The sequence below is a fragment of the Rhinolophus sinicus genome, linkage group LG03 (assembly GCF_036562045.2).
Source record: "Rhinolophus sinicus isolate RSC01 linkage group LG03, ASM3656204v1, whole genome shotgun sequence".
NCBI lineage: Eukaryota > Metazoa > Chordata > Mammalia > Chiroptera > Rhinolophidae > Rhinolophus > Rhinolophus sinicus.
Window position 1 is genome coordinate 29,424,510 of NC_133753.1, and position 27,657 is coordinate 29,452,166.

Sequence of the window (27,657 nt, forward strand, 5' to 3'; positions counted from 1 at the left end):
TGTGTGGCCCACCAGCAGCAGTAGCTAAGTTCTTCCAGTGCTGTCAGGAGGAGGCTTCCATTTGCCCATTCACCGTACCATGTGTCAGGTTTGAAGCGAAGCTTGTGGGACAATGGTGAGCAAGGCAGACTCGGTCTCTGCCATCCCTGCATGATGCCTTCACCTGAATTACAGATTGCTGAGAACTCTGATGGGCTGACTTAGGGGAAAAGGAATTAGCTTGATTTAGGGGGTCAGGAAATATTTGTATGTCTGATATAACCAGGGGAGGGGGTGAAGTGGGAGGTGAGGTGAAGAGAAGGCTTCCAGGTAGAAAAAACACGTGTGAAAGCTGGAAACCCAGAGAGAGCAGGGTGCCCATGGGTCTGCAGAAGCCACCAGGGATGAATGATGGAGTCCACAGGAAGCCAGGCCTGGATCACGAAATGTCTGTTAACAAGGCAGGGAGAGACATGATAGACGAGAAAGAACAGGTTGTAATACATTCAAACTGAGTGTTTTACAAGTGAATAGGGGAGCTCCTTTAGATTGGGTGGCCCCAAAAGTTCTTTGGGAGGAGACGATATTTGGGTTGAGACCTGGATAATAAGGAGCGTCAGCCATGTGAACATGAGGAAAGAGTGTTTCATGCAGAGGAAGCAGCTAGGACAAAAGCCCAAAGACGGGAAAGAGTTTAGGTAGTTTGAGGAGCTGATGAAAGGCCGGTGTGGCTGGAGCTTGGTGAGAAAGGGGGTGAGGAGGAGGATAGCATGCAAGTGAGAGAGGGGTGGGGGTCAGAGTGTGTAGGGCCCTGGAGCCCTGGGTTGGGGGAGGAGCTGGGGAGGAGAGGTGGATGCGAGATCTCTTAAGAATGAAGGATTGGGGGGCCTGGCCCAGCCCTTTCCAGGGAACCCCTCCTGAGGGGCAGGACCAGGCATGGAAAAACCATCGGCAGAGCCTGAGGTCTCATATGCCACTAGCACCTATCCTTTTAGAGGCTTGGTATCAACGTAACTAAAAGATGGGTCTGTTTGGTTTCTGCAAACCCTTCTCTCTACCTGTTATGTAATCTCTCTCTCTCTCTCTCTCTCTCTCTCTCTCTCTCTCTCTCACACACACACACACACACACACACACACACACTCCACCTTGAACACTCTAAGGTTTGCGAGCTGGGCCTGCAGAGACCCTCTGGGAGCTCCCTTGGAGTCTCTGTGGCCTTGGCAGTATTAGGACATCTCAGAGCAGGTCAAGGGTAGGGGAACAGCACAGGTATTAAATCACACAGACTAATTCTAACCTTGCCTCTGCCACTTGCTATCTGTATGACTTTTGACAAGACACTGAGGCACTCTGAGATTTAGCTCAGTGGATTTAGTTCAGATTTAGTCAATTTAGTTTAATTCACTAGGAGCACATTCTAGCCTCTTCTCCCCACCCCTCCCCCACCAAGGCTGAGTGTAGAAGTACCTGTTTTGAAGGTTTAGAGCAACCAGAGGGGGCATGACATTCCAGTTCAGCATAGCAAATATCTTTAAATGGAATGTTAGACATCCCTGTTATTAAAAGTCTTAGCATTAACCTCGGGGGAGTTTTCTCTGGCCGGCTCTGCCTACCACCCTGCCAGTTGTAGGGTGACCAGCTGCACCGGACTAAGGGGTTTTCCCCGGATGTGGGACTTTTCCATGCCAGGACCACAATCAATCTGATTTAGGAGCTATCCTTTTCTGCAGCAAGGCCCCCAGGGGTCCTTTAGAGGCAGACAGTCTGCCGAGCCTCTCTGGGAGGACAGTCACCCTGCCTCCCTGGCTGGTCCGGCCTCTCCTGCTGAACCAAAGCCAAGAGGCAAGGCAGGAGGCAGAACCTTGCCTGGACCTCTTCTACACCAAAGGGCAAACCTCCTCCTTGGATCACTTTAGAAATGAAAACACAATGATGTTAGGTGTTATTTTGCTGACTTTGACTCAATCTGTCCCCCGAGGATCTCAGGCCTGCTGACCAGCAGGACCAGATGGCACCTTTGCAGGCATATCTCATCATTTCTGCCTTTGCGTCGGCCCTGAATAGCCTAAGAAACAACTTTTGTCTCCTTCTAATTGACATACCTATGACTCCCTTCTAGTTATTTTTCTTTCCGATGACTCTGCTGAAAGCACTTGACACCCAATCCTGGCTTACATTTCATGTCCCTGAGATGATAGCTACTTTGTTGTCCAGGAGGAGGAAGGGTAAGGGTAAGAGAGGGGGAAGGGAAGGGGAAGGACCAGGAAATGGAAGGGGCCAGATTGCTCCACATTCATAACTCTGTTTGCAACCATCCCTTTTCTTAGTCTTTCCAGAATGTGGCTATCTACGCTCCGTGTTCCCCTGGGAACTTCCTGATTGCCCAACAAAAGATCCAACATGCCAGGCTTTGGAGTCATTAGATCTAAACTTGAATCCCAGCTCCCCGACTCATTTGAGGGTGTTACATAGCTGTCGAAGCCTCAGTTTCCTCATCTTAAAAATGGGGCTAATAGTAGTCCATACCTCCCAGAGTTGTGGAGATCAGATGAGACAATGCTTGTCAACCATTAAGCATGCAATCCGTGTCAGATATTAGAAATATTCTCCTTTGTAAGTCTCACCAGTCAAAAGCAGATACCACTCCAGCAAACATTTCTGGACTCGGGCCACTTATTACTAATATGAAGGCAAATTACTTAACCTCTATACACACAAGTTTCTTCACCTGTAAAGTGGGAATGACAAGACCTGCTCTATAGGATTATTATGAAAATTACGTAAAATAATATGTGTAATATGCTTGCCACAGGTCCATGATTTCTTATCCCCAACACATGGGACTTTGCAAGGCTTTTTGGATTGAAGGAAAATAATAAAATTTATATGCTGTATATTTTGTAATTCCTGAGCCAGGTGTGAGTCAGCACCCGATAGTCAAACATTATTATTTCTACAGGGAAACCTATGACTATCATACTAAATGGGGTTAAAAAAAAAAAAAAGACTCTAAATGGCCTTACATTCTTACCCTATGAGACAGGCAGAGTAAGTATTAAAATTCCCCCTTGACAGATAACAAACAGATCAGGATAGTGGGTTGTTCAAGATCACATGGTCCATAACTGGCAGCACGAGGATCCCTGGGTCATCTCGTCATCTGGCCCAGGGACTGTTCCCATGATATCACGCAGTGTGGTAGACATGACCCTGTTACAACAATTCCCTGTGCTTAATGAATTTAAAACAGAGGAAAAGAAAAAGGAGGAGGAGGAGGAGGAGGAGGAGGAGGAGGAGGAGGAGGAGGAGGAGGAAAAGAACCTATTAAATAGTCAAGTTTTCTTCTTGTCTTTCTAAATGTATTATGTATCTTTCTACACTCTTTTTGTATTCTGCTATTTCCGCTCTGGTAACTGGTACACATTTCTCTTTATTGTATTGCATTGTATTGTCATGTCTTAAAACTTAACCTCTAGAACCTTCTAGAATCTTCATATAATCCAGTTAGCTTAGCTAGCCCCTATCCCTGGATATTTGCATGTTTCCAATTTTGCACTATTCTAAAATAATGCTCAGTCACTCACTTTAAACTTTGCCTTGGAGATGAGCAAGCACATTGATTTGAAAACACCTGTCCCTTGAGCTTCTGGCTGGCTGGCAGCCTTTGGGAAATTGTATTTCCAGGCACTTTGACTACATATTTGTTGTTCCTAATCAACTAATCAATTAGGTTGTATTGAGTGCCTACGTGGGGAACAGGGTGCTTTGGTGTTTGGAGGAGGCACAGAAGCATAAGCTGTCTCACTGACCCTTAAGAAGCTTATGTCACTTGGGACGCCTTTCAACTTCAAATTAAGCTGAGTTAGCGTCCAGCCAGTGGTCAAGACGGGCACCAAGGTGTGACATGAGTGGTGAAAGCAAGAACTTTAAATAGGTGTGATATAGCCCCTTGCCTGTCAAGGTACTCGGTTATGCCCAGGAGGAAGGTGCTAAAAATGAAATAGGGAATAAGGGAAACAAGGTCAGGGGTTCCATGAAGCCTTCCCTAACTCATTAAATCATAGTTTTTTAATGGTCAGGGGGAACCATGAAAAATCAGTATAATGTACCACTTCCCTGACTCCCCTTGGCCTTGGTGGGACAGTCAGCAAAGGGCTAAATGAGACCTGGATGCTGGTCCTATCTAACTTCCCCTTAAGCAAATTACTTAACCCTTCTCTGCCTCCTCTTGCCCATCCATCAGATGGGAACAGCAGTGATGCTCTCATGGGACTCACAGGACTGTCACGAGCAGCACTTGAGATGCTGACAAGTGCTTTAGAAAGAACAAAGTGTTTCTCAAATGATCTGAGGAGGGCTGGGGACCACATCTCACTCACTGCTGCATCCTAAGCACCCAGCAGTGTGGGCCCAGCACATAGTAGGAGCTCAATAAGCATTTGAGTGAGTGAAAAGACGATGGCAGGTGTTATCATGAGTCTCTAAAAGGCAGAGAACTGCACAGCATGCCATCAACTCTGAGCCTGAGGAGGAGGCTTGCTCCACTCCAGCTCCACTCCCATCCTCCCTAGAGCAGTCCCCACCCTCATTCGGTCACCCTTGAATCCACTATAAGGAGTCCCTCATTCAGGGCAGCAAAGATCTGAAGCCTAAAATTCACCCCCAGTGGGGGAGCAGAGGCAAGTGCTGACCTCAGCTCCTTTCCTCAGGTTTCAAGGGCTGCAGGAACCCCAGTTACAAGGGACTGGCCAGTTCTGCCCTCACCTCCCACTCCTGGCTGCTGAGTCAGCGAAATGTCAAGCCATAGGGGTCAGCAGCCGATAGCAGCTCTCTGGCTGGCTGAGAAGGACACCTGGCACGAGGGAGCAGCTGTGCCCTCATGTGCCCCCAGCCAGGGCTTCAGGTGTTCTCTCATCTCCTGGCCCAGTCAGCCTGCTGCTCCTGGGCATTTGGTGCCAGCAACAGAGATTCCCTGGCCAGCCTGCACTAGGGAGACAGTTCAAAGTGGCTCAAGCCTGGCTCACTGGATGGACTTTCCCAAGGAGGTTTCCTATATTTCTTGAGTCCATGTCATCTTTCACACTGTCCTAGAGGACAAGACAAGCTGTGAAGGTCTGCAGCTGTGGGGTTGTGACAACCGGTCACTTTCCAAAGTCTGATTTCTTTCCTTATGCATTTATTTGTCTTTTTATTCCCTGTCTTCTCCACCCAAATGTAAGCTCCAGAGGGCAGGACACATGTCCAACTCATCCCAGTACTGAGAACTGTACCTGACCCAAAGCAGATGCTGAATGAATGAATGAATGAATGAATGAATGAATGAACAAATGAACTCTTTTGCATGTTTATTATATGTAAGTGACAATTATTATAAATAAGTGACATTAAAAGGAGGCAGCAATTTCCATAGTCTCTAAGAATTAACATACACATTGTCCTGCCTTATTCATTGATTATTCATTCATTCATTCATTCATTCATTCATTTATTCATTCAACCTGTGTTTGATCTGTAGGAGAAATGAGGATGAAATAGTCACATAATGTGTATGTCAGGGCTACAAAATAAGGGTACAAAGTTCTATAAGCATCTCTGATGAGCGATTTGACCTAGTCAGGGAGGTCTGGGGAAATTAGCTAGAGGAGGTTCCGTCTGAGCCAAGACTTAAAAGAGAAAAGTCATTTACTGGGAGCCAAAGTGGGGACGGAAGAATACTGCAGTAAGAGCGGATGGCATGTGAAAGGTGCGATGGTAGGAGGGAGTGTGCAAGGAGGAGAAACTGAGGGACAGCCAGGAAGTGAGGAGGGCCGGATGAGACTGGGTCAGCCCCCTTGGTGGGGCCAGAGCAGCAGCAGATGCCAGCAGCATCCACATGTGTTCAATAGGTGCCCTGGGCAGAGTAGGGTGCCCTTTAAAAGAGGTCACCTCCTCAGCTCCCTCTAGCCTAGGTTCGAGCCCCTCTTTTGTGTTCCCATGGGACGCAGGGCTTCCCCTTGTCCTTTAACTTATAAAAGTCTACTTTAATGATCTGTTTTCTTACTTTTTGATCTTCCTGTCGCTCACGTTGTGAGCTCCTTGGGGGCAGAGACCTTGGCTATTCATCCTATGTCACCAGTGCCTGGGACATTATAGGTGCCCCATTAGTGTGAAAGGAAGGAAAGAAGGAGGGAGGGAGGGTGGGAAAAGAGGGAAGAAGGAAGTGACCTCTGATCATGCAATGCATTGGACCGATGTTTGAATTTCTACATGCCCAGCTGAGTTCTGTGCTACAAACAGGAGAGTGGGGATGGGGCCACTGCTGACTTTTCGAGAAGAAGGGACCCAGAAGGCTGGAAAAAAGAAAGGTCATGAATTGCTGTGCATTTAGTGCCACATGATGGAAAAAAGGATTGACAGTGCCATTCTTAAAAGGAGGCAGGGAGGCCAGTTTCAAGGAGGATTTGTTTACCAGACATTTAAAGGGAATTTCAACAGGTAAAAATGCACGCATTTATAAGAATGAACAGGAATATCCTCTGAGTATTTAGCAGACTCTTGTGTATTATGTGCCAAGCACTGTTAAACCATTTAAATCCTCATAACGATTGGCATGAAGCATTTAACGATGACGGCATCTATTTTACAGGTGAGGAAACTGAGGATCCGAGCAGCCAACAAGTGACAGAGCCAGGCTCTGAACTCAAGCACTTCGGCCTGGAAGTCAGGCTCTTACTCCCACCCCGGGTTGCCCTCAAGCCACCCCTGGCTCTGCCGTGTAACTGAAGAATTGGTATCTTGTTTAAGATCCTCCTGAGAGGGAGGTATGATTCTTCCCCATTTTGTAAATGAAAAAAACTGAAGCTCAAAGAGGTTAACTCGCTAAAGATCAACAAGCGGGTAAATGGATCTGTGATCACAGCCACCCTCACTGTCGTCCATGTTCCCCGGATGCTCTCAAATGAGCTCTAAACCTGGCATCTTCTACATCACTCCCTCCATAGCTTGGGGACCTCAGCCAAGGCCTGCCAGATGGCCGTGCCCTGGGCACCTTTCTGATTCAGCAGCCCCTTCTCTACTCCCCAGTTTCCCATTCCAGTTCTGAGCCTCTAACCCACCATGCCTGAGAAAAAGACACCATCCTGACCTGGCATGGGATTAGGAAACGCTAAGTCTGTCAGCAACTTTGGGGGTGGGGGGAATATGTGCAGCTAACATCCATTTATACATCTCTGATCGGGAGGAAGGCGACAGCCTGACCTAAGGGAAGGTGCTTAAGGATTCAGCAACTCAGCATCCCACCCCAGAGACCTGCTGGCTGCTGGGAAGCCTCCCAGGCAGGGCTTGGAGCCCCAGGCAGACCCTCTGTCTAACCACAAGGATGCCAGGATGCTTTTCCTGGTGATGCCCACCTGTGTTCTCCTGCTTTGTCCCTCAGGGGCTGCCTTTGCACAATGGCTGACAGGCTCATGATACACCTGAAACCAGAGAAGGGGGCAGTTAGAGCCAACCCAGCCTTTTTGACAGAGAGCCCTAGGGCTAAGCAGACACCCGGCCTGTCAGGATTAGCTGAGCAGCTTGTGAGACTCTGGTTACTTTCATATCAAGAACCTGACTCAAAAGAGCATCTGCTGCAGGCTTTACTACTCAGGTCCCCTTCCTAGATGTGACATGTCAGTGTGACGATCAGTGCTTCAGTGTCCCCATGTGGGACAATAGAAGCTTCTTAATCTTCTGGCACACACAAGCTTGACCAAGGGAGCCCTCCCTGAGATAACAGAAAATATTTCAATCTGTGGGCTCAGGAAGGCAGCATGGTGAGGGTAGGAGGCAGGAGAAGCTTGGATTTCAGGTTCAGGCAGATCTAGGTTCAAATTCTGGATCTGCCTCTTCCTGTCTATGTAGCTCCCTGAGCCCTAGAAATGATAACCAATCCAATCCTCAAAACAGCCTTCTGAGATAGGTGCTATCTCTAGTTACATCTTATAATTGAGAAACTGGGGCACAGAGAGGTAAATTAACTTGCCCAAGATCACACAGCAGGGAAGTAGCAGAGTCAGGTGGCCTTGCTCTGGTTTGCACTCCTAACCACCGCTCTATACTGCCCTTCTTCCTATAAGACCTTGAAGAGCAGAATTCTGATGTTGGCACTGCCAGTGACTTAAGTCACACCATCACTTGGGCTTCATTTATAAAATGAGGGGAGAAGACCCCTGGTTCTATACCATGTGGCGCTGTCTTAGCCTCTAAGCTCTGTGAGTGTGTTGTCTCTGCCCATCGGCCCACAAAGTGTTGGGACAGTTGCTGGGAGATCTCGCCTCCTTGCCCCCCATATGGCCATGCCCTGCCTCCTAGCCTTGGCCTCAAGGATCCGCAACAGGTGGGAAGTGGAAGAATGTCTTTCCAGGATCTCCTGAGCATCCACAGCAGCCCTCTTCCAAAACTCCAGAGCGCTACGAGGGCAGTGGCTGGCTTCTGGACCATGTGGACCACGCCAATAGGTTGTATCCTCCCTCACACCAGAGTTTACTTGGCCTATTGGTCACACTGGGACCAATTTAAGGGAATTTTCAGAATCTCAGTATTGGAGGGGAATGTGCAGACAGGACAGGATTGCCAAAATCTCGTCTTTGGCAGTTCTAGCCGAGCTAGCTGGTATGCCCTCATGACAGACAGCTCAACCCGTGCTAAGAGAGTCTGAGGACTTCCTGGTTGGCCAAAACAGTTAGGACTTCTCCTGGAGGTGGGCAGCAATCTGACCTTTCTGTCAGGTCCACTTTCTGGGCCTTGTGTGGTCCTTTGGAGGAGGGCAGGGTCCCTCTCGTGGGGCAGTCCTTTACCAACTAGAAGAGAATCCCTATGTTCTTTCCAAGTCTTCTATCTGCTAGATTAAATATCCCCCACTTCCTTCAGTTCCACCTCTTAGGTCAGGGTTCTTTGAGGCCTCTTCCTCACTGTTCCACTCCCTTTCTTCCCAATTTGTTCAATGGTTTTGTCAGGAATCCTGACTCAGCATCCCTTTCAAAATACAGTAATCAGAGTACAATACTCCAGCGCTGAGTAAGCCAGCACTGTTGTCTAGTGTCTCCCTGTGCCACCCTCCCCTCCACCCCCTCCAATTCTCCAGGCTTTCTTCTGGAAACCGCACCCCCGAAACTCCATCCATGTGGTCCTTGTAGGGGCTGCCATGTTCACCTACGATTCTGCCCCCAAGGACAGTTGATTGACCAAGAGATTGGTACTGCATTTAAGCTGCTCCAATCAATTCATTGCCTGGGATTTGGGGGCTTGAGTGTCTCTTTGGTAACTGAAACTGTGAGCTATAAAACTCAGTGGTTCCCTGACCTGGGTAGAGTGGCATCTAGTTTGGTGGTGCTTGTCATATATATCAGCCAAGGACAAAGTAACTCCTTGCTTACCCCAGTTGGCTTTTGGTCTGTGCCCATGCCTGGTTCATACCCTGGAACCTGGAAAAGAAAGAACAAACAAACAAATGAACAAATAACTCAGTGGCTATTGGCACCTAGATTGACCAGGATAGAGCAGGCTATGCTATGGAAACAAATCAACCCTGAAATGTTAGTGGCTTAATCGAATAAAAATGTATTTCCTTTTCACGCAAAGTTTAATAGAGTTGGGTAATTTTCCTGGGAAGTGCTCCTCCAACTGGTGATTCAGGGATCCAAGATCCTTCTATACTGAGGCTCCATCCTCTTAAGAGTCTTTCACTTTGAGCTCCGAAGAACAGGGTGAGGGTAATGGAGGGGTGGGGGAAGGGTGTGGAGAACGGCTGCTCTGATGGCTTCTGCCTACAAGTGATGCACATCACTTCCATCCACATTTCCTGTCAGATTTCAGCCTGTAGCCTCCCTTCACTAACTGCAGGGGAGGCTGGGAGATGTAGATGTCATCTTCCTATGTGCTGAGAAAGAAGACAAAAAACAAAGATTGGGGAAAACTAGCCAACTATGGATAGGAAGCTTGCTGTAGCCATGTTTTTTTTGCCATGCACAGAAAGCTGGTTTGTACTGAGGGAAGCAATTATAGGCAGAAGAGGTGAGAGGTGGAGAGAAATTTCCTGATTAGACCGTTTTTGAGGCTCACTGCCTTCTCTGAGGCTTGGTCAGCTGTGAGATACCACAGCGTCCCTCTGATATATTCCCCCTGTGCTGAGATAATTTTGTGTTACTTTTGGTCACTTACATCTAAAGGAGATGTATCTATCTAATACATTCCTTGTCTTAACATTATAATGCTATTAATGCAGACTAAATAATCACACTTTAAAAACAAAAACAAAAAACTTTTTCACTTGAGCTACTATAAATTCAAACCTCCCCACCTGGACTTCCTTGTCAAGTTCAGGGGTCAGCCAGATAGTAAATATTTTAGACTTTGTGGACCATACGATCCCTGTGCAACTATTCAACTCTGCCATTGCAACATGAAAGCAGACATAGAAGACAAATAAAGAAAAGTAGCCGTGTTCCAATAAAACCTAATTTTATAAAAACTACTGCCGGCTTGATTTAGCACACAGGCCAGAGTTTGTCAATCCCTGACCTAGTTGGTCTTTTTGATCTGAGCTTGGGATTCTCCTTGCTCCCTATTAAATAAACAGTCTCATTAGGTTCAATTTGTCTTTTAAGTCAGCAGGCGTATATATATATATGTATATATATTTTTAAAGATTTTTATTGGGGAAGGGGAACAGGACTTTATTGGGGAACATGTATGTCCAGGACTTTCTTCCAAGTCAAGTTCTTGTCCTTTCAGTCTTAGTTGTGGAGGGCGCAGCTCAGCTCCAGGTCCAGTTGCCGTTGCTAGTTGCAGGGGGCGCTGTCCACCATCCCTTGCAGAAGTCGAATCGGCAACCTTGTGGTTGAGAGGACGCACTCCAACCAACTGAGCCATCCGGGAGCTCAGCGGCAGCTCAGCTCAAGGTGCTGTGTTCGTTTTAGTTGCAGGGGGCACTGCCCACCATCCCTTACGGGAGTCGAGGAATTGAACTGGCAACCTTGTGGTTGAGAGCCCACTGGCCCATGTGGGAATCGAACCGGCAGCCTTCGGAGTTAGGAGCATGGAGCGCTAACCACCTGAGCCACCGGGCCGGCCCTAGCAGGTGTATTTTTGAATCCAGATTCTACCATTCAGCAAAGCAGCTCTCCCTCCCTCTCTGTTATGTGCATAGCAAATGAGCTTTCAGTGTCTTCATGGTTTATCAGGTGAGCAGGCCCTGGAACGTGTGCTGGGTGGTGACTGTACTGCCCCTTCCTGGGAAAGAACATGCTGGGGAGAAGCCAGGACAGCGGAGGATGAGGGGTGCTCAACAGGACACCCTTCCAATCACTTGGAGCATGGCCTCTGCTGACCTGGGGCCAGCATCCTGTCTATTTCTCTGATTTCATGGAGAGCTTCTGGTTCAGGGGTAGGGCAGAAGTAATCTGGTTCAGGGGTAGTTTGCTTCTCTGAAGAATTCCTTTACTCATCAGTCATTGGCATTCAATGTGACAAACCCCCATGTCCATTCTTCTATTGTATCCTCCAGCCATCTGGGGCTCCTTCCCTGAGTTAGAGCCATGGAATCCCACTCTTCGGGCTGGATGGGCCTTAGCGTCATCAAATCCAGTACCGCTCTTTCTAGAGATGAGAAAACTGAAGCCCAAGATGGGAACAACTTGCCCAAAGGCAGGGGGGTTGGGGGGCATCTGTGGAAGAGCCAGGCTGGAACCCAGAGTCCTTCCACATCCTTCCAGAGGGAACTGCTTCTAGTGAACTTCCAGGCCCTGGAGCCCCAGGAAGCCTCCTCTTATACCAGTTCAGTGACAGAGGACAGGGACCGGGCAAACTTGTGTAACCTAGGGCCTCTTTCTCGGCCTCCTCGCTTGCCATCAAAATGAACAGAAGATCAAGTTTTTCCTGGGAAGCCCTGTTTTTGTGAACTGTCTCTCATAGGCTTGACTTTAAAGCCAAAAGGACTTTGCAAAAGCCAAAAGCAAACTGTGAAGGGCGTGAGCCTCTTTGTAAGTTGTCTCTCTTAAACCAGGTTGCTGATGTCTGCTTGTGAATTACCATTTCTATATGCATTTTTTTCTGACTCCAAATGTGTTGTGTTTTTTTTTGAAATCACCAAATATGTACTGGTTTTCCACATGAATTCTCTGATTCTCCATCACCAACCAGGTGTCCAACAATTCAGTTCAATTCTGACACTATCTACCTGGGGTTAGCGTCACAGCCAAGTTAAAGGACTCAGTCCCACAAGACTGACCTTACTTTAGATGCCAGCTGCAAGTGGGGTCCCCAGATGACCCTTACTTCTGCCTGACCAGTTGCAAATGGGGTTTCCATGACTCTTCCCCCTCAAGTTCAATAATTCACTTGAATGACTCACAGAACTCAGGAAAGTGCTCTATTTATGATTATTATAAAGGATACAACTCAATCAGGAACAGCCACATGGGAGAGATGCATAGGGCAAAGTATGGAGGTGAAGGGGGGGAGCTTCCATGACCTCCCAGAGCATGTCACCCACTTAGCCCCTTGATGTGTTCACCACCCAGGAAGTTCGCCAAATCTCCTTGTTCCAGAATATTTGTAACTCAATCTCCAGCCCCCTTCCCCTCCTCAGAGGTTGGGAGGTGGGGCTGAAAATTCCTACTCTCTAATCATGTGTTTGGTATTTCTGGTGATCAACCCCCATCGTGAAGCTATCTAAGGGGTCCCACCCTGAGTCACCTCATCAGTATAAAGCCCAGTGTGTTCAGAAGGGCTCGTTATGAATAGCAAAAGACACTCATCAAGAAATCCTAAGGTTTGGGCTGGCCCCGGTGGCTCAGGCGGTTGGAGCTCCATGCTCCTACCTCCGAGGGCTGCCGGTTCAATTCCCACATGGGCCAGTGGGTTCTCAACCACAGGGTTGCCAGTTCAATTCCTGGAGTCCTGCAAGGGATGATGGGCTGCGCCCCCTGCAACTAGCAATGGCAACTGGATCTGGAGCTGAGCTGCGCCCTCCACAACTAAGATTGAAGGGACGGCAACTTGACTTGGAAAAATGTCCTGAAAGTACACACTGTTCCCCAATAAAGTCCTGTACCCCTTCCGCAATAAAAAATTAAAAAAAAATCTTTTTTTAAAAAAAAAAAGAAAGAAATCCTAAGGGTTTTAGGAGCTCTATGCCAGGAACCAAGGACAAAGACCAATTTTTTTTTTTAAATTATACCACACTATGCCACATATTAGTTTCTGGCTCTAAATCGGGATGTTTAGAGCTAGAGTCCTAAAATTACAACTCTAGACACATATTTTATCATGCTCATCATTAAGAGGGCACCTTCCTCCCACAAAAGGCAAGGATACCCCTTTTCTTAGTACTGGTTTCCTCCTTTAGGGTAAGGGTCTTGACAGGGCCGTGCCATTCTTACACTCCCATTTCTGACTAGACAGGACTACTAGCCACTCCAGAACACTGGGCCTTCTTGCCTCGCCTGTGCAATGCTGGCTGCTTGAAAGGTCCTTTTCCCCTTCATTTTCTGTCAAAGTGCTGGTGAGTAAAAAGGTTTCGTGGCACAGAATACTTGGTGGTGATAGTGGTAGGTCTTCTAAGAAAAGGTGCTCTTAATTTACATTTGTTTCTATTTGGGGTGGGGGGGACTGAAATAAATCATTTTATACTGTCCCAGAACAAATAGAGCTGTCCTTTTTGGCTCACAACTTACAGAACCCACTTAATGTAACTCTTGTTGGGTCTATCACATTTCTGACCATCGCCAACAAATTCTTCCCCGTGGGAGGTTGGTAAGACACATGCCCGCTCTCCCCTTTTCCCTGGGGCTACATTTGTGGCCAAAATCATATCCATTTTTCCAAGCCCTGACCACATGCTCCCTCTGTGAAGCCTTTGTAGTTCATCCCACAGCACTGTGTACTCTGCTCTAACTGCTTATTTGCAGGCTGTTCGCCTGGGAAGGCTGCAAGTATCTAATTGTTTATCTCTGCCCTGAGCAGTATCCAACACATCATGTAGCATTACTAAACATTTATCCTGGTCTATAAGACAGAAAAGCCCACCTGATTAGACAAACTTCAGGACAGGACACAGGAAATCTGGTGACAAAAGCATGGAGGGATGCTTCTCCATAGTCATCCTCTTTCAGAGGAGAAGCTTTACTATCGCATGCCTGGTTTGACTCTACTCTGTTTTCTGCCCTGCTAGACCCATCCCCCATTAGACACACATAGTTCTATTAATAGATATGACTCCAGACGACAGCTCTCAAAATAAACTCTTCTTCAAGGTCCGTGCAAGGCCATGGAAACACCATCCCAGTCAACCCAATGGTGTGGACATTGGGTCCCCGGTAAAATGACTCCCAACCCTCAAAGATGGGACACTGGAGAGTGTTAGTAGGTCACATTAGGACTTTCAGGGGCCTTAGGCACTTGTGCCTTCACGGGCCCATTCCTCTATAAAAACATATTAAAAATTATATTTTAAGACTACATGTAATCCAGCCTTGACTCATTTTTATATATTCTTCTGATTTTAAAGGAAATTAAAATCAAAACACTTCCATGTGCCCTTAAAAGTATTGTGGGACTGTATTAGTTGGTTCTCCAGAAAAACAGAACCAATAGAAGACATATAGATATGGATATATATATACAGAGAGAGAGAGAGAGAGAGAGAGAGAGAGATTTATTATAAGGAACTGGCTCAAGTGGTATTGGAGGCTAAGAAGTTCCACAGTCTGCACTCGGAATGCTGAAGACCCAGGACAGCCGATGGTATAGTTCTAGTACAAATCTGAAAGGCTGAGTGAGACCCAGGGGGGCCAATGTGTAAGTTCCAGTCCAACACTGAAGGCAGGAGATCAATGTCCCTGCTTGAAGGCAGTCAAGGAGAGAGTTTGAATTCTCCCTTATTCTGCCTTTTGTGTTCTATTCAGGCCTCCAACAGATGGGAGAGGCCCACTCACATTGGCAGGGCAATCTGTTCTACCTGGTCTACCAATTCAAAAGTTAATTTTATCTAGAAACACCCTCACAGACACACCCAGAATCATATTTAACCAAGTGTCTGGGTACCTCCTGGCCAGGTCAAACTAACACATAAAATTAACCATGACAGGACCTTACGCAGCAAGTCGACCGAGCCTATTAGAGAAGTGTGCCTGAGTGTTAGGGAGTAGGTGACACAGGAGCCTTTTTGTGCTGTTACCACTTTAGAACCGGGACCCACAGGAGAGATGGTTCTTACACCGTGGGTACCTCGGCTCACTGCCAGAGGTCTTGCGCTTGGAGGTTGGTACCCATGCATTTCAATCTCTAGTGGGGAGGAATGGGACAGGAGTAGGGTCTAGACTTTTCATCTATCTGCCACAAACCATCTCTTTCCCTTGCTAAATATCTCTGGCCTATGCTGAGCCCCCAGGAGATGAAGTTTGTTGAGCAGGATCTGGTGGAGCAGAGCTTCCCCTAGGCCGGAGGAACACGACCTTGGACCTCAGGTTGGTTTCCTTGCCCTATAGCAGCAGCCACAACTGGGAAATTTCAACACAGTTTAATATTTTATTTAACAAAATTTCATCAAAATTTTGCATTCTACCCCATATTAGATTCATATTTGAGTAAAAGTTGATGCCCCATTTTTATCCTGTGGCTTTGTTATTCCTGGAATACTGGCCCCTCTACTTGTAGAAAAGGGGATTCGAAAGAAGGGCCAGCTGTGAGGCTTTTTGTCACGGACTAATGACACTAGAAAATCAATATTCTGCTGTCTTTCCCTGCCCTCTCTTCCATCTGCCCATTTGGCAGATGGAAAAAGGCCGAGGGACGGGTGCCCATTTGTTCAGTGTGTCAAGGCAGGGGGTGAAATAGAATCAGAGCAGCACCAGGGCAAACTGGGTGATCTGCCAAGTGTGTCTTCCATGCTCTAGGCATGATCTGGCCGCAGTGCAAGGCGAGAGAGACAGAGAGTTTACAGCTAAGATTTTCAGTGCCAAGCCTACCCACCTGTATATTCGGACCACAGACCACGTCCAGGCACAGGCCCATTTCACGTAACCTTACATCCATGTCAAGGAGGTTCGATCTTTCAGAAAATAAACACTGACCCAGCTTCAAACAAGTCAGCCCTCCTGCTGTTTATTTTTAGTTCTTTGGATGTGTGCAGATCATCACCAACACAATAAAGAAAATGCAGATGCTTCTCATAATTACCCAGCTAATAAATAATGGCTGAAAGTCTGCTCAGGACAGCATGTTCTGATGACCTTTGCCTGGGCGGTGGCTCTGTCCCTGAGGAACAAGTAAGATGGATTGGATGTGGGAGGTGGATTGGATACTCCTGGCCACTGTATCCTAAGACGTTATCTTGGTGTTATCTTGGCTCCTTGGTGTTATGTCTCAGCCCTGATTCTTAGCTCACCGTGCTCAAGCTCATTTTCTCAGCCCATAGAATGGGGTTAACAGGCCTAGCGGGAGAAGCTGTGAAGGAACAGGAGATAATGACTTCCTTGACTTTGGAGTCAGGACAAGCCTGAAGACCTTGTCCCGTTCCCGCTCTGTACTCTTTGTCCCCCTCCCTCCCACCAGCCTTTCCCACCATGGTAAATGGCACTGCCCATAGAAGACATATAGATAAGTCTGCTCAAGCTGGAAGGTGGAAATTCAATCTCAGTTCCTCCTTTCTCCTCACTCCAGGTCCTCAGCAACTCCTTTAGGTCCAACCTCCCAATTACGTCTCAAATCCCTCACCTCCCTCTCCACTCCACCTGTGAGTCCAAGCCAGTGTCCATTCTCACCTGGACACTGCAGGGGCTCCGAAATGCTCATCTTTCTCCCAGTCCTGCCCCTAAAGCCTATTCCCACAACTACAGCCAGTGATACTTGAACATTTAGCCAGGTCATGTCACTTGCTTAAAACCCTTCAATGATTTCCCATTCTACTCGGACAAAAATCAAAATCCCTAAACTCGGCCTGACTGGCCTGGCCCCTGCCCACCCCTCCAACCATCTCAGGTCTTGCCTCATTCACTGAACCCCAACCCTAATGAACTTACGGTTCCTAGAATGCGAGCGCATTTCCTGCATAGGGCTTTTGTAACTGCTGGTTCCTCAGCCTAATACTATTCTCTGTCAACAGCTTCCTGCCACCCAGGCTCAGCTCAAAGAGGCCTTCCCTGACCATCGATCTGAACTCAAGTTCCACTTATTTTCTGTCACAGCACCTGTTAATTTCCTTCTGAACACTGTTTATAATATAAATATGTCATTTCGTGACTTTGCTTCCTTGTTTAGTTTTTGCCTCCTCCATTGGACTGTAATTGCCATGAGGGCAGGGTCGTGTCTGTCTGTTCATGTTTGTAGCTTCCTAGCACAGCACTGGGCACATAGTAGGCATTCAAGAAATACTTTTGGATCAAAGGTCCATTCCGCAGTCACAACAGGATCCTAGGTGGCTGCCCAGGGTCTTTCCCTACCCCTCCTGCTTCTGCTCTTCTTCTCTCTTCCTCCAGAGGGAAGGTCACTGCACAGGAGGCTGGGAAAATGCCAAATCTGCTCTCTGGGCTGGTTTTGACCCCAAAGGAAGGACTTGAGAAAGGGCTGAAGGTAGCAGTTAGATTATTGGGTGGCAGATGGACGCCAGGAGCAGAGTGACAATTTCCAAGGTCCCATTGTGGTGTCCTGAGGGAACTCTTTGCCCTGCTTGGTCTCCCTTATAGGAAAGGGGCCCCAACTGCTGGACCCTGCAAGGCTGCCAAAGACTGGGTGTCACATGAAGGAAGCAGCTATGAGATAGCCAGGAAGGGGTGTGTGATCTGGTATTTCAGGGCCAGGGAACAGGGGTGCTAGTTTGTAAGGAGGTGTTTGTATCCTCCCTCAGGGCCGCAGAACATCAAGAATGAAATCTTGGGTATGTTGCTGGGCAAGGCCTGGTGACCCCTCTCTCCCTCGGCTACTTCATGGTAGAGAGTGGACTCTTCCCTCTTGCACAGGCACATCCTGGCCTGGCACCCTGGTCATTTACCCAGCCTTCTTGGGGGTGGTTGGCCAACCTTGACTAGATGGTAATATCTTGTGACATCCACAGATTCTGGCAAGGAGCCCCAAGGCTCCAGGCAAGAACGGATCTGTAGGTTACAGGAAAGAGGCTTCTTTGGGAAGCAGAGCTCTGGTGGCATTTCTGTGCCTCGGGGGTCAGCCCGCAGGGAAGTAAACCCTCTGGGAGCCAGGGAAGATCAGAGTTGCATTAGCAACACACCCCATCAGACCTGTCTCCCCTCCTCATCCTGAAAAGCAAATACTCAACAGTCTCCAGCATGATGCCTGCTAAGCTCCGCCCACCCACAATTCGGTGCAAACATGTACGGTCGGTAAATTGGCCTTACGAGTGGACTACATCCCACACAGCGGCTCCAACACCAGACATGGCCAAGAACGCAGTGGCATAATGCAGAACGGGGTGCCAGGCCTTGGATCAAATCCAAGGCAAAAAGGACCTGCTATCACCAGGGAAATGGGGGTCCAACGGAGGAACAGGGCAGGGGAACACATCCAAGCAGGTATGGCTTGAGTCAGGAATCCTGGAGTTTCTTTGTAAGTGTTCTGCTAACTTTTCAAGTGACCTTTCTGGGAGTGTGACAAATAAATGAAAACTTGTATGACCATGATGAACTTTTAAAACGATCTATAGAACAAAATACAACATGATGAACACCCAAGAACTTGATCCTGTTATGGCCACTGGCCATGCCATGCCATGGGCTTTGTTGTTCTCTCTGTGGTCATCGTAATTCTGTCTTCTAATTTCTGTGTATGCACCGGGTCTGTCATTCAAAACACAGTTTAGTGCTCCGAATGCTCCCACAGTCTGCAGCGTGCATAGAGGTTAGTGGTGCGCCAATTTTAGTGCAATTCCGAGTCATCTGGCCTGCTTGATAAAATGAATATTTCCAGGCCCCTTTCAGAGATTCTGATCTACTAGGTCTGAAGTGTGGCCCCAGAATCTGCGTTTCTACAAGCTTCCCAGGTGATTCTGACATAGAGGAACCTAAGACCCCACTCTGAGAAACACTGACGTAGAAATCATCGTGCAAGTGGTTCGTTTTTATTTAAAAAAATAATATTGCAATGAAGACTTTGTAGAAGTCATTTTTTCATTTACATTATTTTCTCTAGACATTTCCTTAAAAGTAGGATTATGGGATCAAACGGTAGGAATTGTTTTGTAGTTCTTGCCAAATTAGTCTCCAGGGAATTTGAATAATTGAATATTAACTTTTAACATTTACATTGATTTTTATAACAATATAAAAGTTGCTCAAATTGCAAGTTCAAGATATAGAATGGGGCTGCTCGTTTTTCTATGTAAAGCTTTGTGTGTAAACTGTCTGCTCATTTCCTCTGACTATTTATCAAAAAAGGAGCAGGATTCTAGTCTTTTATAGTTTTATCAGTTCCTTAGCTTTTTTTGGATAAAAAGCTTTATTTGCCACATGTATTTCTTCCCCTTCTGTGGCTTTCATTTTTGTGTTTGCTTTATTACATTCTGTGGCACGAAAGGCTTTTAAAAACACATTTGGTTTCATCCATCCTGTCCCTGATATCTATTTCATCAATAGTCAAAATGTTTTCTCCTCATCACAGTTGAAACACATTTGCTTTTCCATTTCCTTCTCTGGCTTTTTAAAATCCATTTGAAATGCAACGCACAGTATGAAATATGGATATAAGCTAATTCTGATCCATGCTGATGTCCCACCATTTAGATGATATTTGTTGTGTTGATGCTTATTCATCTTAAGTCAAGTCCTTAAATAAGTTGAATCTGTTTCTGTAGAGTCTATTCTATTCCCCTAGCCCATTTTTCTTGTCTTCAACCCGATAAAATATAGTGATGGCTATCTGGTTATTCTGTTTCCCCAAAACATTTTTTGGCATTTTGCCCACTCATACTCCAGATGAGTTTTACTATTTATTTGTTAAACCCTGAGATGCATCTCATTATATCTTTAATTTACATTCCGTTGTAATTTTAACTCTATTTAGATTTCACAATCAGGAGCAGAGTGAAGCTCTTCCTTCATTCATGTTTTCCTTTACTCTTCCTACTTTAAAATTTTCTTTGAAAAAATTTCATTTATTCCAAGTTAAATTAATTCCCAACTATTTACTTGTGGGGGGGGAGGCGGGGGAAGGGGAGAGCATGTTTAATTTTTAAGAAGAAACCATCTCTCCTCCTCCCTTCTTCCTTCCCTCAGTTCCACTCTTACGCTCATTAAAATACAAGCATTTTGACCCAAAAGCCATGCAGATAAAATGATACACTCCCCCCCACCCCCACCCCAGGCCCAGCACATGCTGTCTCTGGGCTTCAGCCAGCAGCAGTCTATGAGCTGCTCTGAAGATACCTCCATTTGTCTTACTCCCTTTTCCTTTCCTCCCCTGTCAGATGGGCAGAGTTGTCCCAGCACCACCTTCCTGGGTTAGGACACGGCTGGTTAAGGAAGGCGCAGAGTATTCTAGAAGTGCCAACCCTATTTACTGAACAAAACAGGAAGCTATCATGTACTAAGTTGAATAAGTATCCTCTCCAAACTCATGTCCACACAGAACCTCAGAAGGTGACCTTATTTGGAAATAGGGTCTTTGCAGCTGTAATTAGTTAAGATGAGGTCATCCTGGATTAGGGTGGGCCCTAAACCCGATGACTGGTGTCTTTACAAAAGAGAACACGCGCGTGCACGCGCGCACACACACACACACACACACACACACACACACACACACGAAGAACACTATGTGACAATGGAGGCGGAGATTGGGGTGATGCCTCTACAGACCTAGCAACGCCAAGGATGGCCAGCAGCCACCAGAAGCTGGGAGAGAGGCCTGGAACAGATTCCCCTTCACAGCCTCCAGAAGGAACCAACCCTGCCAATACCTTGATTTCAGACTTCTGGCCTCCAGAACTGTGAGAGAATCCATTTCTGTTGATTTTTAAGCCACCCGGTTTGTGGTACTGTGTTAGGCAGCCCTAGGAAACCAGCCCACGCAGGATCCTCTGTCTTGCCTAAAAGCTTCCCCAATGCTGACTTTTAATTGTAGGATTATCTAAAACACAGACGTAAACCTGCCTCAAAGCAGAGAATGAACAGTCCCCTCTGGAATGTAAATACTCAAGAAATGATGAGAGTTTTCCTGTTTCCTGACCAACAACAAGTCTCTCTTTGTAGAAGGCGAACTATTTATGGCAGATTCCAAGTTTTGAGAACCCAGAACTCTTTTACCAAGGGAGGCAGCGTGGTGTAATTCAAAGGGCTCAGAAGCTGGGCTCAGACCACCAGGGTCTAAATCTTGGCTCTGCCGTTTACTAGAAGCGTAACTCTGAGTAGGTCACTTAATCTCCTTCAGCTGGACTCCCAGTCTGTACAAGGAGGCAATAAAAGTTTATCCCTAACATATTTTAGGGCGTTATTGCTGGGATCCGATGAGCTAGTTTATGGGAAATCATTGTTTAAACTGTAAAACATTGGGCAGATGTTACTGTCAACAGTGATTGACTGTGGGATGGGAGGAACAGGGTGAGAGGGTAAGAAAGACACTGCTCCTCACCGTACCCCTTTTTGTTCCATGTATATTTTGAAAATAATGTGTTAAAAAACAAAACAAAACATTTTTTATGTGCAATGAAGGGGAAAAGGTAAATCAAACTGCGTGCCTGGTTCCGACATCACCCAAAGAGGACATCTAGAGTGTGCGTCCTGATGGTCCTCGAGTGGGAACCTCTGTCTGTCCCTGATCATCTGGTGTGAGAGCTCACACCTCCTGAACCTTTTTTTTTTCTCCTGTTAACCCAGAGTTTGGAACCTAGAATTCGGTGTCCAGCCTTGCCATGGATTTCACATTGTCTGATTTATCTTTCTGAAATCTAGAGAGATTAGGAACCCTCTTGCCAAGTGGTTGGGGCAACTTACAGGGTTGTATGTAAAGACAAAGGCATATTGGGGATGGCATATTCCCAGAGCACGTTGAGGTCTTAGGCATAGCTAGAAGGGACTGCTTTGATCGAAGTCCCCACGGAATCAGAATGGGAAGCTGAGCCATATGGTCCACTGAATGAAGCTCTTTGCACCACCCGTGGGTAGGTGCTAAGCAGGCCCTCCAAGGTCCTGAGGTCTTATCTCGTTCCTTCCCCTTGATTCTATGTCTTGGGGCCACAGCTGAGAGTTGCATCAGCCCACTCACTGCTAAGATTCCAGCTCTTCCAGTTGTCACCACTGGCCTCCTGAGCTCTATCCCCTTGACACCACTGACACTAGCTGGTCAATATGACATCCCACTTAGGTTGCCAGTCTGCGGATAGAGAAAGCCCCCCCTTCCTTCTTTTGGGTGGAGGGCTTACAGCAAAGTCACCTGCGTTCCCAATGGGAAGGCCCTTTCAGCTTTGCCTCACAGCCCTCTCCTTTGGAGCTCTCAGACATACCAGTCGGGCACCAGGCACGGGCCACGCATGCTTTCACCAGGCTTGGTTGTTGTCAGAGCCACCAGGCCAGGATCCTGCCTCACCCACAGCAGCTTCCCCCCGCGCTGTGCCCTGGTGTCATCATCCCCTGTAACCTACCTTTCCCCAGCCCCAGCTTATAGAGATAAATCTAAATTGCACACAGGATTCAGCGTCGGTCCCAGGCAGTTCTGGGTTCATGTCATCCAAGGTGTGTGGCTTTGCCAAGCGTAAGAGGGGCCTGGAATGTATGATTGTGGCCTGTCTCCATGTGCTGTTATATCAGAGCCTTGGCTCCCACCAAGCCACAACCAGGCTTGCTCTCCTCTTGCAAGAGTTTAATAAGGATGCTGATTCCCTTTACACCATAATAGTTCTGAGCAGCCACTTTGGAGTCCAAGACAAACCTGGGTTCAATCCCAGTTCCACTGTTTACAAGCCATGTGATTTTTGAGCAAGTTACTTAATCTCTTGAAGTCTCAATTTCTTCATTTGTAAAATGAAGCTAGAGCAGAGCTGGGTTACAGGGCTGCTAAAGGAATTAAAGAAGACAGTGCACATAAAGGGCTTAGTGTTGGCGTCTGGCATGCAGTAAGTGCTTAATAAATGTTACATATTGTTGTTGTTATTAACAGAATGATCTAGTTTCTAGTCATGGCTTCAGCCCAGTTGAGCTTTGTGAACTTGACCAAGTTATTTTACCTCTGTGGCCTCTTTTTTGATATAAAATGAGAGGATGGGTCTTAGCTTTGCTATTCCTTCTAGCTCTATGGTCCTATGATTCCTTTGACCCAAAAGGGGTCATTCCACTTGCCATGAAGACCATCACATGAGGTGGTTGCATACAGGGTAAGGCAAGAGAGGCTGCCAAATGTCCACTTGGCTTCTCCAAGCCTGTCTGTCTCCTGGTCTAGATCTCCAGAGCAGCAGTGGGGAGGGGTTGCAGGGAGCTTGTCGGTAGAAGCAGCCTGGTAGATAACTAATACTAAAGAAGGAATGCCAGGCCCTGAAGTCTACCTGAAAAACAGAGATTCTGAGGTCAGAAGGAAGGGGCAGTGCTGAGTAGCGCAAGAGTCTGTCTCAGACTCAGTCCTAGTGAGAAAGGAAGTTGTGAGTAGAGGCTGAAAATGCAGTTTCCCAAGCTCTCTGAGGAGGCAGTGTGTGCACTGGTTAAAAACCTGGCTGCAGAGACTGACTGCCTGGGTTTGAATCTTGGCTCTTCTGTTTACCAGCTGTGTGACCTTGGTCAAAGTACTTAACCTCTCTGGTTTTCTCAAATTTCTCATTTGTAGGGTAATAACAAGTTTCCCCTACTGGTTGTTATGAAGACTAAATGTATATAAATACGTACTTAGGAAAGTGCCAGGCATATGATAAGTGCTATATAAGTGTTAATTGTATTATTATAATGGGGAGCAAGACACTACTTTGGGTTTTGTGTGGGGGGACAAGTGGGTCACCTCAATGTTGTAATAGAAACTTGGAGTTCTGGCACATAAGTGGAACTCCTGTACGACACCCTCCGGGAAGTCTCAGAAATTGGTGGAAGAGACTTTTGGATGATTCCATAACAGTGGCAGAATATGCCAGAAACATATGTTGTCTTACAGTTACTATCCCTCAATGCAGTGGCCTGAGGAAACTAACGTTAAATCACCATTATTAGGGATCAAATCCCCTGGATGGGCTAAAATGCGAATTGTCATCTGCCATTAGCTCCTCAGTGCAAATGATTTTCTCAGATCAGCCAATATTTTAGCAGAACTCAAGGGACTAAAAACTAAAATTGGATGAGGCAGGTCAGTTCTAGCACAAGCTGTGTGGAACAGCAGGTGGGTGGGACCACAGGCAACAGACAAGAAGCTCAGTCTGAGTGTGTTTTGGGTGTAGCGTGGGGATTCCAGACAGGAAGGAAGGAAGGAAGCACCCAACAAAGGTGACCTGCTTCAGCTTTGCCTGGGGGCCACAGGGTCCACTGATGGCTGGATGTCCATGGCCACAGCCCACTAGGATTGCTCCCTCTTTCCCTCCTCCCCTTGGTAAACTAAGGTCGACCTTACCCAGCTAGGGACCGTGTCAACCATGTGGGACTTGGCTGCCCCCTAGTGGCCACTGGGCAGAAGTTCTTCTCTTAAAATTTCGCGCTGACATTGAGATTTTATAATAGTGTTTGGATAGGGCTTCACAATTCTAAATCACTGTCACAAATATTAGAGTACAGATTTTTTGCTTGAGTACGTTCTCCAGCCCTCCACAGTCTTCAGCCACCTTGAGCATATCTCCCCCTACTTTCCCCAGACACCTCTGACGCCCAGGTCCCTTTCAGATTTCTTTGGCTCATCTAATTTCTCTTAATGGGAGGAAGAAAGGGTCCTGGAGCCTGGAGATGCCTGGGGAGGACTGGGTGAGTTCTGACTCCTTTGGGGCCTTGGGGCCTTGCTCCAGCCAGAGGGCCGGGAAGTGCGCTGGAGAATGTGACAGCCCACTGCCCTCAGCTTGTCCACTCTCTCCCCTCTTCACACAGTGGTCTTGGCTCCCTGGCCTACAGCTGCTCTGAGTTGCCTTTGCTTCTAAGCTACACACCCTGGGAATCTCCACACTTTCAATTCCTCTTAAAACCAGACACTATCCCCAAACCAGCATACGTCTCCCCTTTCTCTGCCACTATGGAAGGTAATCACACTTGCCCATTTGAGAGGCTTATCATTTGTCCCTATAGTGAAGGTCGTGGCAGATAATGAAACCCCCAACAGAACAAGTTACAGAGGTTCCCATACTTTCAAAGGTCTCACAGCCATGGTCCCTAGTCTTTGGTTCCTAACTCCTTTTCTGAGATCACTGAAAACCCAGAGGGTGAGGCTCAAATCCTCTTCCCGCCTCGGTAGCTTGGCTGAGATGCTATCAGACCCAACAATACTCTCCCTTGTGTGGAAAATATCTGAGAGACTGTTGCTCTGATCATCTTTCTGCAGGAAAAGGTAATCTGAGAGTCATACTGAATATTTTAAATGTTTGCTATTGAGTGTGTTTTGGGTTCTGATGTGTTATTTTGAGAAACCACTTAGAGATGTTTTGTTTGGGGTGGCATAAGCCAGCCATTAAGATGATTCCATTCCCGGAATTAAACTTTGTTTCTTCAGGCAAGAAAAAGCAGTTGAGCAAGTTGGGATAATGTCCTTTCTTTCCAAGTAGAACGTGGGAAGGAATAAGGCAATGAGAGGGAGGATGCACTGGTGGGGAGCTGGGCTAGGACCACGGGGGAACCAACTTCCAGCAAAAGGTGAGATCACACCAGTGAGCCTGTCCTTCCCCGTCTGATGGTGCCTTGAGAGCCCGCCCCACATTGTCAGCTTTACCCTCTCATGGAAGCCTCAGCAGGGACCCTGTTCAGGCAGGTCATGACCCAGGGTTAAGGAGAATGCCAGATGGACAGGAGAGGGAAGACAAGGGCGAAAGAGGGGATCGGTTCCACTTCCTTCTCTCTTAACTACCCCGATATCATAGCTTCTCTCCCTCCACTTTTTAAAAAAGTGCCTGGTGTTGAGCATTCAATTCCATTGGACCATAAGAGGTAAGAAGAGGGAGGTGAATCTAAAACCCAACTATTGCAGGAAACATCAGAAATATCCACCCAAGGGCTCACTTGCACTATACACTTCTGAGTAGGGTGACAGTCACACTCTCGCCTTCTCTGGGAGGAAAACACAGCCATTGAGATGGAAGGAACACTTGGGATCCAAAGGAAGATGCGTTGGCACAAACCTCGGGGGTTACACCCTTCCCTTTTTTGCAGCTCCCTTCCCCTTGTGCCAGTGTTTGCCACAACTCTCTCCCATCTTTTCTCAGATTTACCATTTCCTCTTTGCTGTGCTACAAGCATCCTGATGCCTACTTTCCTTCTGAGTTCCCCACTAGCAACAACACAGCCTCTCCCCACTGTGTGCCCCTCCCCACCTCTTACTCTTGCCTCCCTGAAGGGCTCCCCCTTCTGAAAGCACCGTGGGTCCCTAGGCTGTGCAAGGGGCTGATAAAGGAGATACCCCAAATACAGTCTCTGCTATGAAGAAGCTGGTTGGAGGATACTGGGGAGGGGTGGTCATAGCTAAAGAAATAACTATAGGGCAATAGCTTAAGTACTATCCTAAAGGTTTATACAGATGGCCACTTTCTTTTTTTAATTCAATCTTGCATACAACTACCCTCCCAATCCCCTTTTTGTTTCTTTCCTTCCTGTTTGGGATACTGTTTTGAGAGAATGTAATGTTTGTTGCTGTGGCAACAAACACACTGATGATCATGGCAGAAAAATGGGAAAAGCCTGGTTTTTGATGGCAGCATTGAACTAATGAATCCACTCTGGAATCACTTACATCCAGACCTCTTGTGAGTTAAATAAAAACACCTTCCTAGGGTTTAAGCCTCTATTGGTTGTCGTTTTGGTTACTTGCAGCCCAAAACACTGTAACTGATTTTCTTCCATGTATGAGAGAAGGAAGGGGGACTTGAGGATGGACAAATCACAATTCTGGTACCCAGTCTGGACAAACTCAAGCTCTCTGTGGAAAGGGGCAGGAAGTCCGGGGTGGATGGACCCACTTCACCTTCATTTATTTAACTCCAATTTTTACAAAGTGGCACTGATGTGCCAGGCATTACAATGAGTTGCAATGGCTAAAATCAAGAGCAAAACCACATATGGTCCTAGTTCTCATGAAGCTTAACATCCAGTGAGGCAACAAGACATTAGTCCAATAGTAATCCTAACAGGTAAATCATTAGAAGCTGAGCTAAACACGTGGAGGAAAGGTGCAGATGCTGTGAGAACATACAACATTCAATATAAAGCCTGGGAGGCAGAAAGACCTCCCTGAGAAAGTGATCTTTAAGCTGGGAGCTGAAGGAGGGAGAGAGGGGTGAACAAAGCAGAAGCTAGAGAGGATTGGAGGTACAGGGAGCTATGCATGCAAAGGCCCTGGGGCAGGAGGGAACCAGGCTGGCTTGAGAGCCTGAAACAGTTTAATTGGATTGAAAAGTATGCCTTCCGTGCCTCCCCCAAATCTGGCCAACCAGTGTTCCTCTCTCTCTCCCCTGTTTCCTTGCTCATCCCACACTGCCCACCAGGAACCCTGTGTCAAGGCTCTTTGATTCAAGTTCACCCATTCTGGGGTTCCACACAGGCCTGCCCTTCCCTC

General features: G+C 47.0%; 2 long non-coding RNA genes and 1 other non-coding gene across 4 annotated transcripts; 2 read left to right on the forward strand and 1 right to left on the reverse strand.

The window, feature by feature from the left end:
• Positions 1-238: 238 nt before the first annotated feature.
• On the reverse strand, positions 239-21,184 carry LOC141570541 (uncharacterized). The gene is made up of 4 exons (XR_012494632.1): positions 20,906-21,184; positions 9,378-9,425; positions 7,371-7,436; positions 239-429 (listed from the first exon to the last, which is right to left on the reverse strand). It is a non-coding gene; the product is annotated as an uncharacterized LOC141570541 (long non-coding RNA).
• Positions 9,294-9,429, forward strand: LOC141570925 (small nucleolar RNA SNORA48). The gene has a single exon (XR_012495367.1). It is a non-coding gene; the product is annotated as a small nucleolar RNA SNORA48 (small nucleolar RNA).
• LOC109448293 (uncharacterized) lies at positions 15,127-17,200 on the forward strand. 2 transcript variants are annotated; one of them, XR_012495278.1, is made up of 4 exons: positions 15,128-15,261; positions 15,392-15,467; positions 16,115-16,268; positions 17,105-17,200. It is a non-coding gene; the product is annotated as an uncharacterized LOC109448293 (long non-coding RNA). The 2 variants fall into 2 exon arrangements; XR_002137492.2 differs by having other exon boundaries at positions 15,127-15,467.
• Positions 21,185-27,657: the final 6,473 nt, after the last annotated feature.